The 18,717-nt window shown below is 43.8% G+C and overlaps 1 pseudogene; it reads left to right on the top strand.

Annotated features, from left to right (window-relative positions):
• The first annotated feature begins 886 nt into the window (after window positions 1–886).
• LOC121843539 lies at window positions 887–14,468 on the top strand (annotated as a pseudogene).
• The last annotated feature ends 4,249 nt before the right edge of the window (window positions 14,469–18,717 follow it).

The raw sequence follows: 18,717 nt of genomic DNA, 5'->3' as shown, positions 1-18,717 counted from the left end.
GAGGGAGCATGAGGGAGCATGAGGGAGCGTGAGGGAGGTGAGGCATGAGGGAGCATGAGGGATGTGAGGCATGAGGGAGCATGAGGGAGCGTGAGGGATGTGAGGCATGAGGGAGCATGAGGGATGTGAGGCATGAGGCATGAGGGGTGTCTCTTTGTACTGTTTTTACAACACCAGGAATAATACTAAATGGAATATTCAAAGAGGGTATCCAGGTCTAATTTGTGAAGCAAGGTTAAACCTCTGACCAATGAATGCTGCTTAAATTAAACTGACCATGAATCTGGCTTCGGCTGCCAATCCCATAGTAAAGTCAGAGTTGAGGAGAGAGGAGAGGCCTCAGCATGAAAACAAGAAGGACGCTCCAACAGATCATCCATGCAATGGCAGCTCCATCACTTCCTGATTCTAATTCCCTATTCTATTTCCAGAACTACAGGAGAATACACAACACTACGCTGTGGGTAGGCCACAGAATTTAAAAAGAATTCCCTTTCTGTGTTTGTGTGTGTCTGGGAAAAAAAAGCTGTTTTTCTCTTCCAAAAGTTCATCATAAATGAGAGGGCTGGTTGAATATGTCTAATAGTGTTAGTGTAGCTGACTATTCATTGTCAAGAAAAGCTGATTTTTCTCTTCACTGTTGCTCAAGTGTCAGCTAGGCAGGAAGGGTGTGAGTGTCGAGTGGTTTCCCTCTGTACTATCTGTTGATCAGAAACAGAAGTAGGCGAGAGAGGGGTGTGAAAGGCGTTTTCTCACTAGGTTTTTGTGGTAGACAAGAGAAGCCTACACCAATCGTGATGTGAATGCCAAATGCCAATGTACCCGGCTTTTTCGTGAGAGGGTGAACTTCTTCACATTGCTATTTTGAAGAGAGAAAAACTTTTAAAAAAAATTTAAAAAAAGGTATTTTAACTTAGAATTCCCACATGGAAATGGATGAGAAAGTCGTATTTGATGTAAACCTTTATCAGAAAATAACATTGTAAGTTGAGTGTGATGTGCTACGTGGTATAGATGACATGGATATTATACAATGTAGTGAAGATTCTCATTCCAGTGTTTTTAATGTACGATAGAACATGTTTCTGACCTAGGCATGTGAACCTATATACGTATGATCTTGTCCATGTGACTTTGGTTTCCGTTGTTTGCCTGCTTCCGCAAAATACTAAATGCACGGCTCTGCATGTGTAGAGAACACACGCCACTCGACCGACCAGCGCTGCATCGTACACAACCGGAGATATGGTCAACAGCTCGACCGACAGTGGCTTGAAGGACCCACATCTAACCACCAGAGTAAGTAGTGGATGCATGGTGCGCTGTACACTCATTCCTACCTGCGTGTGATGGATCTCCACTCGGCATGTAGCTAAAGACATCTGTAAATAACATCAACGCAAACTGGCACTCTTCTCACTACATGCTTGTAGTAACAGAAAGTTTACCGTTCAGGTTATTGTCGTTCATGCTCTTAGGTCAAGGAATGTTACTCTGTAGCTTAATATCCTAATACAGTCTATGCCAATTCTCTGGATTTGTCAATTGCTTATAAAGTGCTGATACATTATTATTGATTTGTTTGTTTCACTATTAGTAGTGTTTGTTCAGATATTTAATATGTGGGTCTTTCCACCAATTGGTTGCCTTTTGAGGAATGTAACTTGGTGATTAGTTTTTTTTAAACATTCTGTTATGGAGCTCCTTATGGGTCATGGTGGAGAAAAAACAGCCAGGCTAACCCGTTCCCTCGATTTATTTTTAATTTTTATCCATACCCTCAAAATATTTATAAAGGACTGTATGTTATATATAATGAGGGAATCCTGGATCTCTCTGAATTGAAATATATTTCAGTAAAATACATTTTTACCTAACCCCCACTGAAAGCTTGGAGAAAAAAGAGCAGTGACCCTCCTCTATATCCAACATAATAATTAAAACAAAGTGGAGATTAGAGAAAATGCCTACCGTTTGTCCTCCTAGGACAGACCAGATCATTAGATATGCAGTTTAAGAAACGTTTATTTTTGTTTTGTAAGCATTACATGGCAAAGTAGCCAGAAGTTTGTGGATTCGCAGATCACCACAGACTAGGGTGAAAAGATATACGTTTATAATAAAAGCACTGCATGAATCTGTCAGGTAATCAAATCAAATCAAATTTTATTTGTCACATACACATGGTTAGCAGATGTTAATGCGAGTGTAGCGAAATGCTTGTGCTTCTAGTTCCGACAATGCAGTAATAACGAGCAAGTAATCTAACTAACAATTCCAAAAAAACCTACTGTCTTATACACAGTGTAAGGGGATAAAGAATATGTACATAAGGATATATGAATGAGTGATGGTACAGAGCAGCATAGGCAAGATACAGTAGATGATATCGAGTACAGTATATACATATGAGATAAGTATGTAAACCAAGTGGCATAGTTAAAGTGGCTAGTGATACATGTATTACATAAGGATGCAGTCGATGATATAGAGTACAGTATCAACGTATGCATATGAGATGAACAATGTAGGGTAAGTAACATTATATAAGGTAGCATTGTTTAAAGTGGCTAGTGATATATTTACATAATTTCCCATCAATTCCCGTGATTAAAGTGGCTGGAGTAGAGTCAGTGTCATTGACAGTGTGTTGGCAGTAGCCACTCAATGTTAGTGGTGGCTGTTTAACAGTCTGATGGCCTTGAGATAGAAGCTGTTTTTCAGTCTCTCGGTCCCAGCTTTGATGCACCTGTACTGACCTCGCCTTCTGGATGACAGCGGGGTGAACAGGCAGTGGCTCGGGTGGTTGATGTCCTTGATGATCTTTATGGCCTTCCTGTAGCATCGGGTGGTGTAGGTGTCCTGGAGGGCAGGTAGTTTGCCCCGGTGATGCGTTGTGCAGACCTCACTACCCTCTGGAGAGCCTTACGGTTGAGGCGGTGCAGTTGCCATACCAGGCGGTGATACAGCCCGCCAGGATGCTCTCGATTGTGCATCTGTAGAAGTTTGTGAGTGCTTTTGGTGACAAGCCGAATTTCTTCAGCCTCCTGAGGTTGAAGAGGCGCTGCTGCGCCTTCCTCACGATGCTGTCTGTGTGAGTGGACCAATTCAGTTTGTCTGTGATGTGTATGCCGAGGAACTTGAAACTTGCTACCCTCTCCACTACTGTTCCATCGATGTGGATGGGGGTGTTCCCTCTGCTGTTTCCTGAAGTCCACAATCATCTCCTTAGTTTTGTTGACGTTGAGTGTGAGGTTATTTTCCTGACACCACACTCCGAGGGCCCTCACCTCCTCCCTGTAGGCCGTCTCGTCGTTGTTGGTAATCAAGCCTACCACTGTTGTGTCGTCCGCAAACTTGATGATTGAGTTGGAGGCGTGCATGGCCACGCAGTCGTGGGTGAACAGGGAGTACAGGAGGGGGCTCAGAACGCACCCTTGTGGGGCCCCAGTGTTGAGGATCAGCGGGGAGGAGATGTTGTTGCCTACCCTCACCACCTGGGGGCGGCCCGTCAGGAAGTCCAGTACCCAGTTGCACAGGGCGGGGTCGAGACCCAGGGTCTCGAGCTTGATGACGAGCTTGGAGGGTACTATGGTGTTGAATGCCGAGCTGTAGTCGATGAACAGCATTCTCACATAGGTATTCCTCTTGTCCAGATGGGTTAGGGCAGTGTGCAGTGTGGTTGAGATTGCATCGTCTGTGGACCTATTTGGGCGGTAAGCAAATTGGAGTGGGTCAAGGGTGTCAGGTAGGGTGGAGGTGATATGGTCCTTGACTAGTCTCTCAAAGCACTTCATGATGACGGATGTGAGTGCTACGGGCGGTAGTCGTTTAGCTCAGTTACCTTAGCTTTCTTGGGAACAGGAACAATGGTGGCCCTCTTGAAGCATGTGGGAACAGCAGACTGGTATAGGGATTGGTTGAATATGTCCGTAAACACACCGGCCAGCTGGTCTGCGCATGCTCTGAGGGCGCGGCTGGGGATGCCGTCTGGGCCTGCAGCCTTGCGAGGGCTAACACGTTTAAATGTCTTACTCACTTCGGCTGCAGTGAAGGAGAGACCGCATGATTCCGTTGCAGGCCGTGTCAGTGGCACTGTATTGTCCTCAAAGCGGGCAAAAAGTTATTTAGTCTGCCTGGGAGCAAGACATCCTGGTCCGTGACTGGGCTGTGTTTCTTCCTGTAGTCCGTGATTGATGTAGCCTAGTGGTTAGAGTGTAGAGGTGTCAGGTAGCCTAGTGGTTAGAGCGTAGAGGTGGCAGGGTAGCCTAGTGGTTAGAGTGTAGAGGCGGCAGGGTAGCCTAGTGGTTAGAGTGTAGAGGCGGCAGGGTAGCCTAGTGGTTAGAGTGTAGAGGCGGCAGGGTAGCCTAGTGGTTAGAGTGTAGAGGCGGCAGGGTAGCCTAGTGGTTAGAGTGTAGAGGTGGCAGGGTAGCCTAGTGGTTAGAGTGTAGAGGCGGCAGGGTAGCCTAGTGGTTAGTGTTGGGCCAGTAAACGAAGGTTGCTGGATCGAATCCCCAAGCTGACAAGATATAAAATCTGTTGTTCTGCCCCTGAACAAGGCAGTTAACCCACTGTTCCTAGGGTGTCATTGAAAATAAGAATTTGTTCTTAACTGACTTGCCTAGTTAAATAAATAAAAATCTTATTTGCGGTCTGAGGAAAAAGTATTTTATAAATGCAGAATCTTTTTAATACCACAACAGAGTATGACTACGAATGAGCGCATGCCTCAGTACCGGAGACATTTTGATATCTATACAGGCTGTTGTTAGGAAGGAGGATAGTCTACGTTTGGATCAGTACTAAAGTTGTATATCAACCTTACAATTTGAGCCCAACAGAGCCAGTTACGTCAGTTGTATCTGATCATCAATAATTTAGAGGAAAAAAATGTTCATTGTTTATTAACACAGCAGCCACATATCATTTAGTATGCACTTGTAACTTTTTTTTTCATTTGGGAAACTATCATTTTCAAATGTATTCAATTTTATTCCAAGATATTGTTGTTACAAAATAGATGTGTGTTGACTGTTATTAGGATATGGGACTTTAAGAGCATCTGCAAGGCTAAATTAACAAACTAGGCATGCAAAGCTCACCACATGATCCTCAAACCAAAGGCCAAACTCGTGATGCTAAAAGGGGATTCAAAGGAATTGTAGAATAACAGCCTAATATGACAATTTTCGTTTTAATTATTATTTCATGCTCACTAATAATTATTTTAAGTGTCATTTTATACAGCCTAAATGCTACATTTTATATTTACTATCATGTAGTTGAAATGCTGATTGATGTGTTGTTGAAATGCCGAGTGCTCTTGACAGCCTATAGGCTGTCACAACTGCTTCACATTTGATTTCTTAAACGGCAGGCCTTAAAATAACTATAGCCTAAATCATTAATTTCCCTTCCTTCTTCGGCTACCTGGCTCGCTCCTGACCGATTTAGAGTCCGTGTGTTGTTTAATAGCCTGTTGAAATGTCGAATGTCAGTTGATAGGAACAGAATCATTACCTCCCAAGCAAAGTAAATGTGTTGTCTCCTCGTCGATAGGATGTGGTGCTGCAGCCTGCCTCTGAATGTCATAGAGACAAACCAAATATTTATTTATTTCACCAGGCAAGTCAGTTAAGAACAAATTCTTATTTTCAATGACGGCCTGGGAACAGTGCCTGTTCAGGGGCAGAACGACAGATTTGTACCTTGTCAGCTCGGGGGGGTTTTGAACTTGCAACCTTCCAGTTACTAGTCCAACGCTCTAACCACTAGGCTACCCTGCCGCCCCAGGACATAATTGATATGTCCTGGAGTCATGTCTTTCCTCCACATTTTACAGCTTGTTTCTAGCATAAAGCATTCTGGACAAAAGCGTTGCTTTATATAATCAGATCTGTTGTTTATCATCTTCTAAAAACTTAAGCTAACAAAGGGCAGGCCTATATATTTATATATTCAATATAATTTAGCCATTTTCTTTAACGAAAGCCACAATAACCTGACACCCTCACATACCCCCTCAATTTGAGCCCTGGTTCTAATTTACTTAACACAACCATCTCTTCACTGGCACTGAGATATTTAATGAGTGCATGGTGACGGGAAGGAATTGTCTGACAAAATCTATGGGCAGTAGACTCATTTCGTCTGTCAAGCAATGCAATTCTGAGACGACTGACATTTCAAATGCCGCATCTTGTATATATTTGCTACATATATGAAGATAGTCTTTGTTGCAGAGTTGCCCCAGAACACAACTGACGGTGAAATATTCTGTGTTCTTAACAAGTATGTGACGCGGTAGGTAGCCTAGTGGTTAAACGCATTGGGTCAGTAACTAAAATGTTGCTGGTTCAATCCCCAAGCCAACTAGGCCAAAAGCTGTTGATGTGCCCTTGAGCAAGGCACTTAATTGCTCCTGTGAGTTGCTCTGGATAAGAGCCTATGCTAAATGACCAAACTAAACTAACTAAAGGGACATGGATTACACTGAGGCTGTTGCATTGTGATCTGTTGCCCAACCAACAAGACTGCTGCTCAACCAATCCACACAGGGAAGTGAAATTTTCAAAGCAAATGATAAAATTCACAATTTAAAAAAGAAGCTTGTCACCGGTTGTTGATAATAATCTGAGCTGCCCTGTGACTGAGGCCAGCATGCTTGTTTTTTTGAGATGGCTGTTCAGCAGACTTGATCCCCTTTTCATTATGTCAGACCAGCTTTGCTACAATAAAATCTAAATATCGCAACACACTGTTGATAACTCATTGACACCTCTGTGGGGCTGTTGAAAACGCCTTGATACCTCTGAGGTGTCGCTGGTACTAACAAGGTTGAGAGTTAAAGTTAGGCCTATGCTAAAGGAATATCATGCTACCTCATTGCAAAAACCAATTTGATGTTCGGGCTAAAAACCTGCGTGTGATTGAACATCATCTGACATATCCTGAATTCTATGCGTGACCGAGCCATTGGAAAGTGGGATTTCTCTGATCTTTGTAGCAGCGGTTGGGCCAAACCCTCTCGGCAAGCATCCGTGACTGAGGGAATGACCATCTTTTCACCTGTAGTCAACGGAGCCCTTGGACATGTTGGTATGAAGCCATCAGTAAACTCGCCTGGAAATTATTGTTCAGTATTTTTGTTTGTTTGGTAAACACCATTTTTTTGGACAAAAAAAAAGAAGAAAAATCTGGTTTATCCTTGAGACGTGGATGTTTTGTTTCTGATGTCTGCATTTTCTGATTTAAAAGATCCCAGAAATGATCCATAGGCACAAAAATATTTTTCTTGTTGTGCACACATTTGTTTACATTCCTGTTAGTGAGCGTTTCTCTTTTGCCAAGATAATCAATCCACCTGACAGGTGTGGCATATCAACAAGCTGATTAAACAGCATGATCATTACACAGGTGCACCTTGTGCTGGGGACAATGACGGGCCACTCTAAAATGTGCAGTTGTGTCACTATGCCATACGATACCACAGATGTCTCAAGTTTTGAGGGAGCGTGCAATTGGCATGCTGACTGCAGTAATGCCCACCAGAGCGGTTGCCAGAGACTGTCATGTTCATTTCTCTACCATAAGCCGCTCCAACATTGTTTTAGAGAATTTGGCAGTACACACAAACCGGCCTCACAACTGCAGATCACGTGTAACCACACCAGCCCAGGACCTCCACATCCGGCTTCTTCACCTGCTGGATGGATTGAGACCAGCCACTCGGACAGATGATGAAACTGTGGGTTTGTACAAACGGTCAGAAACCGTCTCAGGGTCGTGACCTGACTGCAGTTCGGAGTCGTAACCGACTTCAGTGGGCAAATGCTCACCTTCGATGGCCACTGGTACGCTGGAGAAGTCAGGTCATGAATCCTGGTTCAACTGTACCGGGCAGATGGCAGACAACGTATATGGTGGTGTGTGGTCGAACAGTTTGCTGACATTGTGAACAGTGTGCCCCATGGTGGCGGTGAGGTTATGGTATGAGCAGGCATAAGCTATTGGCAACAAACACAATTGCATTTTATCGATGGCAGTTTTAATGCACAGAGATACCGTGACCAGATCCTGGACCCATTGTTGTGCCATTCATCCGCCGCCATCACCTCATGTTTCAGCATGATAATGCACGGCCCCATGTCGCAAGGATCTGTACACACTTGGAAGCTGAAAATGTCACACTTCTTCCATGGCCTGCATACTCACCAGACATGTCACCCATTGAGCATATTTTGGGAGGCTCTGAATCGATGTGTACGACAGCGTGTTCCAGTTCCTGCCAATATCCAGCAACTTCGCACAGCCATTGAAGAGTGGGACAACATTCCACAGGCCACAATCAACATCCTGATCAACTCTATGCGAAGGACGTGTCACACCAGATATGCATCTGTTGGTCACACCAGATTCTGATCCACGTCCCTACAAAATAAAACAAAGATATCTGTGACCAACAGATGCATATCTGTATTCCCAGTCATGTGAAATCCATAGATTTAGGGCCTAATGAATTTATTTAAATTGACTGATTTTCTTATATGAAATGTAACTCAGTAAAATCTTTGAAATTGTTGCATGTTGCGTTTATATTTATGTTCAGTGTATCTTAGCTGGCAAGGTTGTTAGACTTTTTTGAAAAGCAAGCAATAACTAAATGAATGTAACTCACATTCCTTTTAGCAGAATAAATAGCCACCAATCAGGATGATACAGACAGCTCAAGAGGTAGGCTTAGATACTGTACGCAGAAAAATAAACATATTTTCGACACAGAAATAAGCGTAATGATGGTTATTGATTGCAAGAAAAAGCTGTTTCAGGTGTTTGAAAAAATGATAAAAATTCTCCAATTTACGGACACTGGCCTAGCCCACCTCGGGGCCACATAGCCCACCTCGGGGCCACATAGCCCACCTCCGGGCCACATAGCCCACCTCGGGGCCACATAGCCCACCTCGGGGCCACATAGCCCACCTCGGGGCCACATAGCCCACCTCGGGGCCACATAGCCCACCTCGGCCACCTAGCCCACCTCCGGGCCACCTAGCCCACCTCGGGGCCACCTAGCCCACCTCGGGGCCACCTAGCCCACCTCCGGGCCACCTAGCCCACCTCCGGGCCACCTAGCCCACCTCTGGACCACCTAGCCCACCTCTGGACCACCTAGCCCACCTCTGGACCACACCCCAGTCATCCTCAAGTACTTTGTGCCACCTCAAAAAATCGTGAAAACATTTAGGCTGCAATATGTTATAGGCCCAAGTAGGACCGTCAAGGTAGAATACGTATGGAGTATTCCGTTTTTAGGTCTAGAGATATGCTACACAAAACAACAAGGGAATTGAATAAAACATCTGAGGGAATGGATAAGACAGAGGGAACAGATTAGCCTGGCTGTTTTTTTTTTTCACTTCACCATGACCCCTAAGTGGTTCCATAGTCTGTCATAAAGAACACATACGCAACTTAAAAAAAAAAATGTAAACATGTTTTTCCATCTCAAGAGGTTGACCTCTAAAGGTCATTCCTTCTAAAGGAGGGAATGGAAGACGTGATATAATCGACCCGCTCAGTTTTCCACCACAAAACGACCAAAAAGAGTAGAACCAGCTTTTACACGAGGTTTGACTATAAGGTGATCAGTAAATAAATAACAAATGTTTTAAAAATAAATTAAAACCAAAGTTTAGTTCCAGTAACAGGAAATTTAAAATTAAAAATGAGGGACAGGTTGTTTTTACCTTAAAATTATTTACTAAAAATCACATTAAGTAAATAAATAATAATAATAATAACCAGAAATGTATTTGTTAAAATAAAATTACTACAGCTTTACAATGATGGTGAAAATGTGGAGAAATATTGGGGTTAAAGTGGGTTGAAATTCCTCTAGAAGGCACAGAGGGACACAGGGGACACAGAGGGACACAGCGGGATATGTCAAAATGCAGAAGTCATAGAGGGACACGTGGTCTATATTTAAATGGCACTTAATATAGTAAAACAAGCTTTTAAAATGCAATATTTATGCGCAATTTCTACTTAAAAATGTAATATTAAAGGGATGTGAAAGCCACTAATTTCGTGTAAATTTAGTATTTTGGTAAAATATGATTTAAAGTATAGATTATAAAAGGTTTTAGAAGTATTTTATAGATTATTAATCATTTGTTTATTTGATTACAACCGTAGTGGACATAGGATAACATGCACAATTATTATATAGCACATATTTCCAACAGTGAATAGTGGAATTTACCTATGTGCCACATAGATTTGATAGAATGGAGGGATTTTATATGGTTATGATAATATCGTATTAAAACGATTAATTGAATGTATTATCAAGGTTAATTGATAGCGGACTGCCCAGATGCTCAAGATATACTGTTACTATATTTGAATGGGCTAGAGACTGCGCTGGTATTTTAATGTCTGGCTGTACTAACCATGACGTCTCTCTGCCCACGTTGTAGACCTCTCCTTTTGACAGTCTCACTTCTCTCTTGCTCTCCTTCTCTCTTCCACAGCCAGGATGTTTAGATGTTCATCCACGGCCTCCTCCCCTACCCTGCTCTGTCTAACCCTCTGGCCCCTGTGGAGCCTCCTGATGTCTGCCTTCTGCCACCCTCACCACAGCCCCTGCATACTGGTAAGCGCTAAACGTCTTGGACAAGCTCATTAGAATAAATTTAACTCAATCGAAAAATATAAAAATACAATAAAAGACAAAGTAAAGAAAGTCCCTTTGAATGTTGAACTATAAAAGCATGTGGTTCTCAGTGAAAGGTGTAAAAAAAAAAAAAAGTGCCTCTGATAATATTTTCATAAGGGGAAGAGTGCATCCGTTACCACAAAGGTGATACTATAGTGGAAACTGCTGCTGGTTCTCAGTGGTGTAAAGTACTGAAGTCAAAATACTTTAAAGTACTACTTAAGTATTATTATTTTTTTATTTTTTGGGGGGGGGGGTTTATCTGTACTTTACTATTTATATTTTTGACAACTTTTACATTTTCTCCTGACACTGAAAAGTACTCGTTACATTTAGAATGCTCCGGCAGGACAGAACCATTGTCCAATTCATACACCTATCAATATAACACTGTCATTCCTACAGCCTCTGATCTGGCAGACTCACTAAACACAAATACTGAGATTCAAAATTATGTCTGTCTGTAAATGAGAAGAAAAAAAACCCCAAGAAAGTCATGCTGTCTGGTTTGCTTTAATTCAAGCAATTTTGACGTATAGCATTTATACATACTTTTGCTCAAGTATGACAATTGAATACTTTTCCCACCTCTGTTCTTAAGTACATTTAAAGCCAGATACTTTGAGACTTTTACTCAAGTAGTATTTTACTGGGTGCCTTTTTACTTTTACTTGAGTCATTTTCTATTATGGTATCTTTACTTTTATTCAAGTATGACAATTAGGTAGTTTTTCCATCACTGCTGGTTCTCAGCGCTTCAACTCCTGTATACATGTAATACCTTTATACCCTCATATACTCTCTGGCATGATATGAGGTATAAGCTTTTTTTTTCCCCCTCTTTGCTGTTCAAAGTTTTTTTTATCATACAAAATAAGGTATTTTATATTGCATTTCTAAAATAAAGTATTTCTCTTGCATACACTTAAATGTCTCTCTTTTTTTCCCTTTACAGACCCAAAAGACTGCTCTCTGTAGCAACAGTGAGCTCTCATCTGTACCTGGTGGCCTACCTGACAGCATAGAGGACCTCCACCTGAACCACAACCACATTCAGATGCTACAAGATGACTCTCTCTCCCGCTACGTCTCCCTTCGTACCCTAAGCTGTGCAGACAACCTCTTGGAGACGGTGGGGTCCAAGCTATTTCACAACTCACCTCATCTAGAGAGCCTCAATCTAGCTGCCAATAACCTTCACGTTGGATACCAGCAAACTAGCCTGGCGCTGCTCACCTTGTCTAGACTCAGAGTTCTGGATCTGTCAAAAATCGGCTTACAGAGGACATGGTCTCCGTCCTTCTCCAGAACATGACGTCCCTGGAGTACCTCAACCTTTCCAGGAACCTCCTGCTGAGGCTGGACGAAAGCTCCTTCAGCGACCTCCACCAGCTCAGAGAGCTGGACCTGCAGAGGAACATGCTGTTTGAGATTGACGGGTCCTTCGATCACCTGCACAAGCTCCAGAGACTCAACCTGGCCTTCAACTACCTGCCCTGCCTGGTGCACTTCCACATGACCCAGCTGGTGGTCCTCAATGCCAGTCACAATGCCATTGAGTGGTTCATAGCCAACCAGGACCTCCAGGAAGTCTTCCAGCTGGAGACCCTGGATCTCACAGACAACAACCTCCTCTTCTTTCCCTTTCTGCCCACCCACAGCCGCCTGAGGAACCTCCATCTGTCCCAGAACAGGGTGAGCTTCTACGAACACCTGGCGGACACATTTGCCTACCCCAACTGGAAGACCAGCGTCCAGTTCTACAACCTGAGGGGCAACATGAGCAACGTCACGGCCAAGTTGTGGGACGAGAGCCTGCACGGGACATCTCCTCTCTAGACCTGCTGGATCTGAGTGGAAATCAGGTGCACTACTTCCCCAAGGATTCATCAGCAAAATGCCAAGCCTGACCAGACTCAGGATGTGGACAAACTGTCTTGAGGTCTTGAATCTAACTCTGGAAAAGCTGCCGGGGACGTTGTACGAGTTGGACGTGAGCAACAATAGGTTGACAGAGCTCCATGCCGACCAAGTTAGTTTGAGGAAGTTAGGCAACCTAAGCTTTCTGAACCTGAGCCAGAATGACCTGCAGACTCTACCTGCTCAGCTGTTGTCCTCTCTCACCAGCATCAGCTCTGTGGATATTAGCTACAACAGAGTTGGCGTGTGCCCCCTTGAAGCAGGGGGTGGGGGCATGGGTGGGGTTAACCAATCAGACTGTGTCGTTTGTAGAAACATCATTTCTCTGAGATATCTCTACCTATCGGGGTGCAACCTGGGGAGGCTGCCATCATCAGCGTTCGTAGGGACGCCCCTAACACACCTGGAGCTGTCTAACAACCCAGAACTCATCATCGGGCCCAGATCGATCGCAGGCCTCAGCAGAACTTTACACCATCTAGGATTGGGAAACACAGGCCTGCGACACTTTGACTTCTCTCCTTTCCACCACTTGAAGTCTTTGAACATTTCCAGAAACTCTCTTACTCAGCTCCCTGCTTCACTGCTACGCCTGGAGCTGAAGCTGCTGGACCTGAGGGACAACAAACTGACCACCGTCCCCTCAGCTCAGGCTAACGTGTTAGCCACGAAACTCCACACTGTTTTTCTCAACGGAAACACTTTCAACTGCTGCCAGTTGGACTGGTACAGGACATTCGAGAAAACGGTCACTATCATGGACCTCTCAGATATTTCATGTCAGGATCTGACCAAAAGAACACACAGAGTGGTGCTTGTAGACTCCCTAATATGTGGCGGTAGTGAGGGGGAGTCTGTGTACTGGTACATCCTGCTGTTTATCGTACCTGTTCTCTGTCTGGTTGGAATGGCTGTTATCTTCCTGCTCACCTTTAGGCCCAGACTGCTTCCCACAGCAGTTAGAAATAAATGCTGGAGTCACCTTCCCTGTGTTGTCGAAGAAAAGTCCCAAAAAGAAGACACTGGCCGTGTCCAAATACCCATACTAGAGATCTAAGTAGAAGGCATTTTAGGTATGCGAAAATAGAACGTTTTATAGTAAGTGCAATTACAACAAAAATAGTATGCTTTAAATGTTATGTTAGTTTTGAGAAAGATAATCCTCTTTCCAGACTCACGTGTGTTTGACAACAGCTAATAATGAGATCATTATTTTATTTAACTAGGCAAGTCAGTTAAGAACAAATTCTTATTTACAATGACGGACTACCCGTGCCAATTGTGCACCGTCTTATGAGACTCCCAATCACAGCCAGATGTGATGTAGCCTGGATTCGTACCAGGTTCGGTAGTGACACCTCTTGCACTGAGATGCAGTGCCTTAGACCGCTGCGCCACTCGGGAGCCCAAGGGGACATGCTGTACCAAAAGCAAATCAAATCGATTTATACAGCCCTTCTTACATCAGCTGATATCTCAAAGTGCTGTACAGAAACCCAGCCTAAAACCCCAAACAGCAAGCAATGCAGGCGTAGAAGCATTAGGGCTGGTTGTGGTAGGGCTGGTTGAATTAGGCAATGCAGGTGTAGCCCAAATTGAAGCCTTAGAATGAATGAATGGCGGGATTCTCTAATATGATTCTAATATGATTCAATTCAATAATATGATTCAGTTGATTCAATTGAATGATTCAATTGCACATTAGATGAATCATTCTCAGGATGGATGAGCCTAGTATGTTGCTTACTGCATTTGTTTGTACTAAACACTATGTGTGTAGTACGATTAGTACACAGAATGTAGTTTTATAAAGTAGTAGGCAAGAAAAGATTTCGGACACAGCCATTGTCACAAATTACAATTATGTAAAAGTGTGATGTTTTGCACATACAGTATCAATACAATTTGAAGACAGAAACAAATGTTTCCTTACAAAAGCAATTGAGTTTAGGTAATTCATAAATAATGTCATATTACATGTGGTGATATCTCACATTGGAAACACTTCAAACTAACATATCCTGCTAAACCAGATAAAGAACTGCGTGTTACAATGTTCAGCAGCAAGTCAACCTTTTGCAATTGTGATAATCTGTATGTGCTACGTGTGGTTGGTTCACACGACCGCTGCCTCTGGGGGCCTGAATGTGAGAATATGGCTATACTCACCGTGTGTGTGTGCTGTGTGTGTGTGTGTGTGTGCTGTGTGTGTGTGTGTGTGCGGTGTGTGTGTGTGTGTGTGTGTGTGTGTGTGTGTGCGGTGTGTGTGTGTGTGTGTGTGTGTGTGTGTGCTGTGTGTGTGTGCGGTGTGTGTGTGTGCTGTGTGTGTGTGTGTGTGTGTGTGTGTGTGTGTGTGTGTGTGTGCGGTGTGTGTGTGTGTGTGTGTGTGTGTGTGTGTGTGTGTGTGCTGTGTGTGTGTGTGTGTGTGTGTGTGTGTGTGTGCGTGTGTGTGTGTGTGTGTGTGTGTGTGTGTGTGTGTGTGTGTGTGTGTGTGTGTGTGCTGTGTGTGTGTGCGCGCTGTGTGTGTGTGTGTGTGTGTGTGTGTGTGCGGTGTGTGTGTGTGCTGTGTGTGTGTGTGTGTGTGTGTGTGTGCGGTGTGTGTGTGCGGTGTGTGTGTGTGTGTGTGCGGTGTGTGTGTGTGTGCGGTGTGTGTGTGTGTGTGTGCTGTGTGAGCAGAAGTTTTGTGATGCAAACTGTTGCTAAAAGCAGCGGAGGAAACATGACATTTCCTGTTTTGCTGAGATGTGCATCAACTGCCCAGTTTTGTATCTGACTCAGAAAGGACAGGTTGGCGGTTTTCACCTCAAGTCATATTTGTGAGGCACAGCTGAAACTCTGGTCACAGGGACCGCAAATATGTTGTTCTCTAGTATTACACCAATATGTATTTGAATGATTTAATTTTAGTATTTGGATAACTACATCCTTCAAATGTACTATGTGAATTATATAGAGATATACCATGTTATATATTTATGGTCAGTCCTATAGAGGATTACCATGTTCTATAATGAACTGAAATATAAAATGCAACATGCAACAATTTCAAAGATTTTACTGTGTTACAGTTCATATGAGAAAATCTGTCAATTGTAATGAATTCATTAGGCCCTAATCTATGGATTTCACATGACTGAGAATACAGATATGCATGTGTTGGTCACAAGATACCTTAGAATAAAAGGTAGGGGCGTGGATCAGAAAACCAGCCAGTATCTGGTGTGACACATCTCCTTCACATGGAGGTGATCAGGCTGTTGATTGTGGCCTGTGAAATGTTGTCCCACTCCACTTCAATGGCTGTGTGAAGTTGCTGGATTTTGGCGGGAACTGGAACACGGTCGTACACGTCAATCCAGAGCATCCCAAACATGCTCAGTGGTTGACAGGTCTAGTGAATATACAGGCCAGTGAAGAACAGACATTTTCTGCTTCCAGGAATTGTGTACAGATCTTTGCGACATGTGGTTGTGCATCATCATGCTGAAACATGAGGTGATGGTGGCAGATGAATGGCACAATAATGGGTCTCAGGATCTGGTCACGGTATCTCTGGGCATTCAAATTAGCATAGATAAAAGGCAATTGTGTTCCTTGTCTGTAGCTTATGACGGTTCATACCATAACCTCACCGCCACCATGGGGCGCTCTGTTCACAGCGTTGACATCAGCAAACCGCTTGCCCACATGACGCCGTACACATGGTCTACGGTTGTCCTGGGTTGTCGTGGTTACACGTGGTCTACGGTTGTCCTGGGTTGTCGTGGTTACACGTGGTCTACGGTTATCCTGGGTTGTCGTGGTTACACGTGGTCTACAGTTGTGAGGCTGGTTGGACGTACTGACAAATTCTCTAAAACAACGGAGGTGGCTTATGGTAGAGAAATTAACATAAAATTCTATGGTAACAGCGTTGGTGGACATTCCTGCAGTCAGCATGCCAATTGTACGCTCCCTTGAGACATCTGTGGTATTGTGTTGTGTGGCCTTTTATTGTTCCCCCCCCCCAGCACAAGGTGCACCTGTGTAATGATCATGCTGTTTAATCAGCTTCTTGATATGCCACACCTGTCAGGTGGATGGATTATCTTGGCAAAGGAGACATTTTCAATAACAGGGATGTTAACACATTTTTGTGCACAATTTGAAATGTTTTTTTTTTCTTCAGCTCATGAAACATGGGACCCAACACTTTACATTTTATATTTTCGTTGAATGCCCTATGAACACCTCTGGTTATGTATATTTTTTAAAGTATTGTGCTTTTACTGTTTGAAATGGCTCTGTGACAATCACTATGCTCCAATACAAATAAACCCTGCCTAAAGTGAAGCACCAATCAACATCTAATACTTTCTGAAAGAAAACACTGAAGACAAAATAGGTGTGTTGACTAAGGCCAAATCATGACAGAGCACTGGCCCTAAAATGGCCCCAGAACATTCTGAAGATCTTCCAGATATGCATGTAGTGATGAATAGCTAGTTTTGTCTGCATCTCAGAATTCAGAATATTGTTGAAACTTAAACTTAAACACTTCAAGGTAATAATGAGTCTTACACTTCAAGAATGAATGCTTGTGTGTGTGTGTGTGTGTGTGTGTGTGTGTGTGTGTGTGTGTGTGTGTGTGTGTGACTGTGTACACACACAGTAGGCTACATCTACAGCGATAGCTCTGGCAATTAAATTGTGTGCGTTGTCTTTGTACCAGTGCAGTACCCTCAGAGTGACAGGCAGGCAGTGCTGGATGCCAGTCTGGATGTCTGTGTGAAGTGCAGAACGACTGAAGTTCAGAGTAACCAGAATACCACTGTGGTAATGCTGTGGCTGTAGGTCACGGTGGTTACAACAGAGACAGAAACCTAGCCAGCGTGGAGGGAAGTCCTGGGACTCTCTCTACACACGTTGGGCTGCTCTTAGAAAATAAGGCTCTCCCTGGAACCAAATAGGGTTCTTCTACGAGGACAGCCGAAGAACCCTTTTGGAACCGTTTTCTAAGAGTGTACACGTTCTTGTTGACGTTCTTGGAATTGGTCTGTGTGTTGGTTTGTTTTTTGGTTTATGTGTTCGTTTCTTCATTTAAAAATAACTTTAAAAGTTCCTTCAAGTGCAGTTGCAAAAACCATCAAGCGCTATGATGAAACTGGCTCTCACCATAAACAGGGAAGGAAGACTCAGAGTTACCTTTCTTTGCTGCGGAGGATGGGGAGGCAGGGTAGCCTAGTGGTTACAGCGTTGGACTAGTAACCGGAAGGTTGCAAGTTCAAATCCCCAAGGTACAAATCTGTCGTTCTGCCCCTGACTAGGCAGTTAACCCACTGTTCCTATAAGAATTTGCTCTTAACTGACTTGCGTATAGTTAAATTGGCTACCACAGCATTCTGCAGCGATATGCCATCCCATCTGGCTTATCAGTGGGACTATCATTTGTTCTTCAACAGGACAATGACCCAACACACGGGCTATTTGACCAAGAATGAGAGTGATGGAGTGCTGCATCAGATGACCTGGCCTCCACAATCACCTGACCTCAACCCACAATCCACAATCACCTGACCTCAACCCAAATTGAGATGGTTTGAGGTGAGTTTGGACCGCTGAGTGAAGGAAAAGGAGCCCTATGTGGAAACACCTTCAAGACTTGAAAATGCATTCCAGGTGAAGCTGGTTGAGAGAATGTGCAAAATTATGTGGCTACTTTGAAGAATCTCAAATATGAAACATGAAGAAAAACCCTTGAATGAGGTGGTGCGTCCAAGCCTTTTGTGCTGTATGTCTACATTGAAATGGAGAGCAAACGCCCCAATAACATTGACAATGGTGATGGATTCCTTCCAGCTTTACACCAATGTTCAAGAGAGTGAGAGAAGAGAGAGAGAAGGCAGAGAGAGAGAGAGAAGGCAGAGCGAGAGAGGAGAGAGAAGGCAGAGAGAGAGAGAGGAGAGAGAAGGCAGAGAGAGAGAGGAGCGAGAAGGCAGAGAGAGAGAGAGAGCGAGAAGGCAGAGAGAGAGAGAGAGCGAGAAGGCAGAGAGAGAGAGAGGAGCGAGAAGGCAGAGAGAGAGAGAGGAGCGAGA

Source organism: Oncorhynchus tshawytscha, unplaced genomic scaffold, assembly GCF_018296145.1.
Source record: "Oncorhynchus tshawytscha isolate Ot180627B unplaced genomic scaffold, Otsh_v2.0 Un_contig_5610_pilon_pilon, whole genome shotgun sequence".
NCBI classification, from domain to species: domain Eukaryota; kingdom Metazoa; phylum Chordata; class Actinopteri; order Salmoniformes; family Salmonidae; genus Oncorhynchus; species Oncorhynchus tshawytscha.
Note: the sequence above shows the minus strand (reverse complement) of the source record. Positions and strands in the feature narration are given on the sequence as shown.